The sequence below is a fragment of the Helianthus annuus genome, chromosome 8, assembly GCF_002127325.2.
Source record: "Helianthus annuus cultivar XRQ/B chromosome 8, HanXRQr2.0-SUNRISE, whole genome shotgun sequence".
Lineage (NCBI taxonomy): Eukaryota > Viridiplantae > Streptophyta > Magnoliopsida > Asterales > Asteraceae > Helianthus > Helianthus annuus.
The window spans coordinates 158,496,318-158,506,162 of record NC_035440.2 but is presented as its reverse complement, the minus strand read 5'-3'; positions in this window follow the sequence as shown (position 1 = coordinate 158,506,162).

Sequence of the window (9,845 nt, the reverse complement as noted above, 5' to 3'; positions counted from 1 at the left end):
TTTCCTGACTCCCAGTTAATTCTTGATTTTTACACTCCTGTTTAAAATGACCCTTTCCTTTACATCGGAAACAGGTTACTTTAGATTTGTCAAAGCCCAATGAAGAGGTAGCCATTCCTCGAAACTCATCTCTGCCAGTAATCTGTTGAAACTTTTCTGCTCTCCTCACAGCACTTGCTAAACACCACTTCACATCCATCAACTCAAGTTCTTCTGCATCGATTTGGTCGTAATCTTCTTTTGTGAGCATCGGATTACCAATCTTTCCTGCAATCAAATTTTCGTATGATTCCAACATAGCAACGAGTGATGCCATGTGTTGCTTAGCAATTTCAGGAGACAAGTTATGACCATTTTGAATGGTTAAAGTAACATTGCACTGCAGATTTGTAGGATTCTGCTGTTGAGGACTTGACTTTGTGCTATTTAGATCAAAACTTGAGAATGATGAAGAATATCCACCACTTTGAGTTGTAGTACTAGCATTTGGACTTGAAGAACCATCAGCACTAAAAGCAGTACTAGTCTTTGGACTTTGACTGGGAGTAGTCTCAAACTTGTTCCCTCGGAAATACAAACTAACATCTTGTTTGGCATTTGGATTTGTCATGATAGCAGTTTTCTGAATATCCAATTCCTGCTCTTCAATTTTCTGAATGAACTGTGCCAAATTCATACTCTCGGACTTCCTCATGAGCTTTACAATCATCAAATAAGTTCCCCACTTCTGTTGGGGTAAAGCCTCAGCTAGCTTATCGACCCACTCATCATCCTCTTTCTTAATTTCCAATCTACCCATTTCCAATACCAGATGACAATATCTATCAATTGTCTGCTTTGTTGTTTCATGATCAAATGCTGTAAACATATCAAACGATTTCTTCAATAAAGCCTTTTAGTTTTTGATCATATCTGCACTCCCTCTGAATTTCTGAATCAAAGCTTCCCAAATTGATCTAGCTGTACCATTATGTTGAAGTAAAACAAAAATATCTTCTTTAACTGCTTGCTGAAGAATGCTAATCATCATCTTTTCACTTGTGTATTTCAACTTGTCAGCTTCTGAAAAATCATTAAAACCATTTTCAAGCCCACGTTCATTCTTTGGTCTCTCGTAATCTTTCAGCAATGAACACCATGCATCAAATTTGTATGCCTAAACCTAGTTCTCAAATCGACTTTTCCATCCCTGAAAATCCTCAATGTACATCAGCTTCGGTGGTTTCTGATGAGTTCCCGTCTCATTCTCACTGTACAATGTTTCAGCAGCAGTCACAAGAGCAACCGGTGTAGCGAATGCATTGTAGAATTCCTCAGCCATGTTTCAATAATCAGGTGATACTTCGGGAAACACCGGCAGACAAACAAACAAACGATCAGTTTAAACGGAACGAATACGTAAAAGTGTGTGTTGATGAAAACAATCAAGACTCGTGTCGAAGATTTATGGACTCGTTCCAATGTTGTTTAAGTGAAATCACTGATTGAATGAATCAATAAAAAGATGAATTCAATTGATCTTGGATCGATTAATCTTGACAATTTACTCAAGGATCTGACAAACTGTTGACGAAATGAAATCTCATTGGGCCTCACAATGCTTGATGACAATCACATGGGCCTGACAAGACTTTATCGAATCTCAATGACATTTAACACAACTCCTTCTCAAATCTCATGCAAATGGCCGACAATCTATCAATATAGACTTAATTCTATTGGGCCGCAAATGTGAAGTCACATGGGCTGCCTATTCAATAACATCTGATTGGGCCGCACTTGAGATTATTGTAATATACTCACATGCACGTCTTTACAAACCCAAGATAAAATTACCTGATCAATTAGATGTACCCTGACACAACTTTCACGTGACATGGTTTCATTGTGAACTGATATTACTTCTTTACATGCACTATATGAATTGATGGCTGACAAAGTTTAATACCAAACTTAATTTCATTGGGCCGATAGATCCACTAAACCAACAAAACGTGAAAGAGCCATGACAATTTACAAACAAACTGTGATTGGGCCGATAAACCCACTTTTGACTTTTGACTCTAATATATGATTGGGCCAACACTGTTGATTACTATTATTTGATTAGACCGAGAATGTGTGTTCACGCAAAATCAACTATCTTTCAAACTAACACTTGTTCAAGCGAAATCAACAAATCAACTAACAGTACTGATTCAAGCGGAATCAGTCTACACAATTTCAAGCGAAATCCTGTTTGAGGCGGAATCAACAACTGTTTTACAAGCGGAATACCAAATGAAGCAATTTAGAGCGGAATCAGCAGACTTTTCGAGCGGAATCACGGTGTAAACTCAAGCGGAATCACGATGACATCAGCATTTCGAACGAGATTTAAAGCGAAATTACGAAAAAGTCAAGTTTTATATCGATTTTAATGCTGAAATTTTCCAGGATTTATTAAAACATGATTGCGAGTATAATGTGAAAGTTTGAGCCGATTTTAACTGTGAAAAAATTTTAATTTTGAAAAAGAAGGTGTAGAAAACAGAAATTGTGATGAAAACAGGCTGTTTTAGTATGAACTCCTCGTCCTGAGCTCTGATACCACTTGTAGGATCGATCTGTGACCCAAACGAGTCGTTCAGAAGAGTTCTCAGACTATAAGAAAGGCGGAAATAGACGTATAGACTCGAAACAGCTTGAGTATCACTTTAAACTTCTTGTATATTGAATTAACAGCGATTACAGTCACAAGAAATACCGGCGGCACTTCGGTACAATTTCCTGATTCCCCACCAAATGACATGATCGCTAGCCTATTTATAGAGTTTCTGATTCCCCACGAAAGTGCAATGTTCATTTCGTTGGAAATCAACATTTCATGGGAAATCAACATTTTCGTGGGAAATCAACATTTTGTGGGAAATCAACTCTAAAACTCTATTTTCCCGTACAACGTGCCCTGATCTAACATATCTAGTACTAGACTCGATACAAGACGAAGTTGACAGATGTATGCACTAATACTCGTGAAGAATTCCTAAAGAAGTACGAGAGAAAGTCTGTCGAAGAGATTTGGGACGTCGCCGTTGTAAGTCATCGTTGTTTATTTTTTTGTAGTATTTATGTTCCAGAATTCAAGTTAAACAATACTTTATTTGCAGGAATCTGTCTTTGTTGTTCTTGGTACTATAAGGTCCATTGAGGAAGATTCTGGATGGTTTTATGCTGGGTGTTCAACTGGAGCAAGAAGGTGATTCCTGCTTCTGATCATGCGGGTGGCCTTAATGATATAGATGCAGATGATGTTGCATCTGATGTTGGTGTACTTTACTGTCCTAAGTGTAAAATCTGTTCTCCAACAACTATCCTTAGGTACCCTTATTCTGATATTATGTTCATTTCAACATATGTTTAAAATCATATGTTTTAATTTATTAGTTTTATTATAATTTTTGTAATTCTAGATACAATATACGTGTGAGGGTTCAAGATGCAACTGGCACTATATCTTTTGTTATGTTTGACAAGGATGTTTCCAAAGTTATAGGGAGGTCTGCTCGTGATATACATGATCAACATCTTAGGGTATGTTTGTAAAATTTATTTTTTTAATATATAGTAAAAAAATAATAATACTAAATTATTACTCTTAGGATGGAGAGGAAAATGTCTGCCCAAGGGAAGTTAAACAGTTGGTTGGGAAGAGATACATTTTCAAAACTGAAATTTCAACTTTCAATCTGATGTCCAACTATCATGTTTATACTGTATTGAAACTATGTGATGACAATGAAATAATAAAAATCATGTTGCAAGATGATGCCGCCGAGCAGGTTAACTTATATTCTTATGTAATCAATATTATCATTCAAATTTCTAATTATCTTTTTTAGATTAAATAAATATAACTTTATCTCATGTTATTAAAATACAGGATGTCGAAGATGTCAATTCTGAACCTGCATCTGGATCCTATATGTGTTTCAAGTTAATAAGTTATAAATTCTTTCTTAAATTCAAACATCCTTTTCATAATAATTTTTTTTCACTATTATGCGTTAGGATATTTTTTATTTGTGCATAGGTGGCCATTTCTTTTACCGAAGACTCGGAAGTCCCAACTGATGCTGCCAATGATGATGCCACAAGTACTCAAGCTGCTAAATGTTTAAGTGATGTTTCAAAAGATGAAAACAGAGACTCTTCTTCAACAAAACAAAGGCTTCTGAATGTCAAAGTCGAGAAGTGAACGTTATTTTTATTTTGATTATGTGTTTGTTTTTTTGGTATTAATCGTTGAACAATTAAATTTTGCTACTTTCTATGCATATTTTATATGCAAGTTCCGAACAATTATTCTGGTCCTATTTTTTGTTTAATGTTGATCTATTAACTTACTTTTTGCTTATGTTGTTTATATAGTTTGATGTATTTATTCATGTTTTTGAAGTTTTTTAAATCATTTAAAGTAGCCTAAATTATGATGTTAACAAAATAAATCTTCACATTTAAAATGGCAGTTTTTTTTTTCTCTTTAACCTAAATCTTGATGTTTTCAACATCAATTTTGATATTTTAAACGCCTCTTCATTTTATCCACTTAACCTAAATCTTTATGTTTACAAAATAAATCTTGATGTTTAAATGCCTTTTCGTTTTCTGATAATCTTTATCTACAAGTGTTTAAAGTAAACATTCAATGCAGACATGCAAAAGTGATGACAATTATTTAAAAACCGACAAAAATTAATAGCAAACAATCATTATGTTAAACAAAGTGCCGTTCAAAATAAAATATGTTAATTAAGTGTCATTGGTAATTGTTAATGTTATTAATGTTGACATAATTATTTAACTTTAACACTCACCTTTAGCTAACCTTTTTTCAAGTTAATACCAAAAGACAACATTGGTAATTGTTAATCTAATTAATGTAGACACAATTACTATAATTTAACTCTCACCTTTATCTAACCTTTTTCCAACTTAATAAGAAAAGGTACCTAATCATTGTTTTATTTTTTGTAACTACTTAATTATTATGTTTTCTAATTAATGATAATTATGCCAATTAATTACATATATGTTTTAGTTTTAAGTACATCATTAGTTTCATCCTCATTATATGCATTCGAAATGAATAGTCACACTAGAAATCAATTTCATCAAAGCACATCCAAACCTCCTCCTAAACGTAAATCTTCAAGTTTGTTTCAACAATCAGAAGTTCATGCTCATTGTAATGCAGTAAACTCACGTCGGCAATCAGAAGTTCATGCTCATTCTAATGCATTAAACTCACGTCGGTTAACAAGAACACCTCAAACAGATGTTACAAACGGTTAGTTTATAGTTCGTCTTCTATAACCAAGTTTATTGTTTTATTTAGAAGATATCTCATTCACTCTCTTTTTGCAGTTCCTGTTGAACGTGTACCTAAACACAACTACAAACGTTTGTTGCTTGAAGAACCATTGGGAGCTAAAAAATCCGATGAAGTTATACATAGGAGTTATCGTCGTGATGAAGGAAAATCTGCTACACCTCTTCCAAATTCTGAAAACAGTCCACCCTATTTATCCCAACCTCTTTCTTCGAGTGTTTCAGCCGTTGCATTACAAAGCAGTCAACCTGCTCATAGACACAATTATAAACGATTATTGCAGGAACCAACAATTGTAATTGATAATGCAACTGAAGCAACAGATAAAACCAATCTTATCAATAAAGGAAAATCTGTTTCAAGCATACAAATTTTCCAAAACAGCCCCCCTTATTCACCCACACCTATTTCTTCATGTCGTTCTACTGTTTTTAATTGTAGCGCTTATGAATCAACTCCCTTACCAACCAACTTTAGCTTACATCATTCTCCTTTAATTCCTTCATCATCTGTCCAACGGCATTGTAACACACCAACCCGGCTTGGGCTGACGTGTTACTTATATAGTACATCAGAGATCAAAACATCATTCCATAATTTATAAAACTTTTACATTATTTAAAAAGTCGAAATATTATACAAAACATTTTAAACTTTTATGAAAATCCATGTACGTCTTTATTCCCTAGAAACTGTTCATCCAAGCTTTCCTGAATATCCTTGCAACCTAACGTACATAAGAAGGAAAATGTACGCCTGAGTAAACGAGGTTTACTCAGTGGGACACCAACAATGCAATATACGTTTTCTTAACAATATCTATATATCAAACAATGTATATAACACATATTTAGTTAGTCACCTTCAGTGTGTCACATTCAGTAGTTCAATGCGTAGTCAGTTCACATTCAGTGTCTCACATATTCACATTCAGTAGTTCACATTCAGTTTTTCAGCGCGTCACCTTTCGGTGCGACACAATCAGTAGTTCCGTGAGTGATAATCAATATTTGCTAAAACAATATAACTATATATTTAAAGATAATAGCACAAAATCTTGAAGATTACAAAAGCATATAATAACGAACCTAAATTTCCAACTACGAGGTAGTAGAAATCTAAATTCGTACACATATGTGGGGAAGGGTCCGTACCTTAAACAATGATCACAAAACTGGTATAACTATTTTACGCCTGGATGATCATGGAGTCCTACAATATAATTTCGTTATGATATTTAAATATTTAAATAATATTGATTCTTTTATTTGTTTCGTTTTCTTTTTTTTTTTAATAACTTGATGTGAAAAATTTAAAATACATAGTTAACTATTATCATAATCTATTTTAATAACAAAAATCTAACCTTTATTTGCATAGGGGATGGTTCAAATGAAAACCACTTTTATCGCGAAAACTCGAAAAATAACTAAAAAAAGCCTAAAAAACACACCAAATTTTTTTTTCAATTTTTTTATAAAAAATCGCTAGTTTTTTATATAGAAAAATTTTTCAATTTTTTTTTTTGTATTACACATGTGTTTGTGTACTACACATGTGTAGTATTACACTTGTTCGCTACAATTTTTTTTTTTTGAAATTTTTTTATATACTAAAAGTAGCGAAAATTAGTATGCAAAAAAAAATTTGGTATGTTTTTTTTTGGCTTTTTTAGTTAGTTTTCGAGTTTTCGCGTTAACTAGTAGTTTTCATTTGAACCTTCCCCCTACGTAACTCTAGTCAGCGACTCGTGGGAGTCAACTCTTAAGAATCAATCGGGACGTAAGCGATGGCAACAGATTATAGTGTAAAATATGTGGCTACCAGCACGGTGAGTAGCGCGTGGTACAGAATGTGAAAAGATGGATCTTGATGGTGAAAGATTGTAGGGCTCCGTTTCAAGCAACGGCATTGGAGGCAACAGTCGTGGCAACATCAAGGTACTCGTAATCATAGTCTACAACATGGAAACGAAGGTGACATTGACAGGGATTGACTGTTGCTAAGTCAAGACGTGAACAACCAAGGGAATAATGATAGTAATGGGAACCCTCGCAACCATAACAACAACACTGGAAATGAAGCTCATGGAAGGACATTTAGTATTGGCATAGGCTATACCAGGCGTAATAGTAGCACGATAGCTTGGATGGGTAGCTATTCGCTTCGTCTCTGTTCTGTCTAACCCTGATGCTTCTTGAAACCGAACCTGTTGTGGAGTCGGCTGATGCAAGTCAATTGAAGCCTTATATGTTCGCTGGGATGCAAACACGACCTTGTGGGACAAGTGTTCGACGTCGACCTTCTTTCTACCATTCTCGATGGTTACAACGCAGTAGTTAGTGTGAATTGGTTATCCAGGAATCACGCAGATATACCTAGTGAGGAGAAAACTTTGTGTGGAGAATCGTTAAACGTTCTAAAGCATCAGAGTAGTGCAAAAGTTAGCACCATTTCAGCTATGAAGGCCAGAAGTGTCTACGGAGGGATTACCCCGCTACGTTAGCAACAGTTACTGATGTTGACGCTAAGGAAAAGAGGATCGAGGATCCACCAATTGTTCGTGATTCCTCTCAGTGTGCTACCCGAGGAGCTTACAGATTTACTTCCACCACTGTTAGGCAGAATCTCAGCTTGATCTCACGACAGGGGCAACCCTGATTACTGGTGCTACATACCGTCTTGCACCAGGAGGGTTGCAAGGACCATCTACAGGAACTGTTGGACAGGAGTTTTATTGGACATAGTTTTTGTTCGCTTTGGGAAGCCCAGCTATATTCGGGAAGATAAAGCCTTTTCGTATGTGTACTGATTATCCAGAATTCAGCAAGGTGACAATCAAGAACTGTTTGCCTCGACCATGTATTGACGGAAGACCAAGAGGAGAATGTTCCTGAAATGGCATATCGAACGCAATACGACCATTGAGACTTTGTACACCATGACCATTGAGTTAATCAACACACCAGCAGCTTTATGGACCACATGAATCGACCGTATTTATGGATGACGTTCTTGATCATTTCCAAGAAGAAGGAGCATCATGGGCGGCATTTGTATCTTATTTTAAGGCTCCTAAGGGAGGAGCCACTCCACGCGAAGTCTTGTTAAAGGTGACTTCTGGATTCAAGAGATACCTTTTTGGTCATATGATCAATGAAGTGGGAATACACGTGGATCTCGCTAAAGACCCATTTCGTTAGATATTGTTCGGCACCAAAGATCCCTTCGAGGATGCAGCAATTTCTTGGTCACACTAGACTCTATCGCAGATTCACCACAGGATTTTTGAAGATCGCGTAGCTTAAATATCTTTAGCACAGTAGGGTGCTGTGTTCGTGAAGGACAAAACAGGAGGACGTCTTTTCAGCTTTCGAATCCCAACTCTGCAATGTTTACACAACGACGCAACACGAGAAAGTGATGACTTACGTAATGGACCTACAGGAAGAACTGCACGAGTCAAGACTTGGGTTGGAAGCCGTAGACTTTGGGTTTAAATTGGAGGCATTACTTGGACGGTACCGAATGCACCACTTAGACCGATCACAAGAGCCTCCCGTGTACCCTTGTTTCAAGAAAGCTAAACATGTGATGGCATCGCTGGATGGAACTTTTGAATGAATACGACCGTGAAACCTGGGCGTGCACGAGCCTTGCAACTTGCTATTGACTCTAACATACCTGATCAGACTCGCCTTGCTCGAACTGAAGAACTGAAGGTAGAGAGTTGTCAAGATTGACCCATGCGGGGCATGGGGAAGCAACCTTTGGCGGGTCGAACGATATTTGCTACTTCATGGAAAGAATATAGACATCACTATACAGCAACCTTAGGGAACTGGTGCAGGCGAAGCACACGGGCCTCGATATCATATTCATCTGAGTTTAGATAGGATGAATTAAAACCTGAAGACCATGTAGGGCTGACCGGGCCTGAAGGCCCACATAACAACGCATGAGAACGATGTTTGACTTGTGGGAAAGTCAAGGTGGGATATTGGTAACCAGAAACGCAAGAATGGGAACGGCTTGCCATCGATTTTATCACTAGTCTACTTACAACTTGAAATGGAAACATTATCACCTGGATGATCGTTGATGGACACACGTTACCAGCACACTTTCTTGCAATTAAGAAAACTGACGAGTCTTCACAGTTGTGAATGTTCCTCTGAGAGAGGCGGCTTCTAGGCACGAGGTGCCAACTCCTGTTACCTCTGAATTCAATTCATGTCAGGCAATACACAACTCCCTTGGCTCACGTCAGGACCAGAGCATTGCTTATCGCCGTTGGGCAGACGATCAGAGAAAACAAACTCTCCTGGCATTCGAAGACATGTTGCGAGCATGTGTGTGACTGGCTTGGGTGCAATTTTGAAGGACTTTTACCTATGGTTGAGTACTACGGTGGCAGTTATCATCTTGGTAACCATACAGCTCTGTTGAGGCATTACATAGACAATAATGCCAA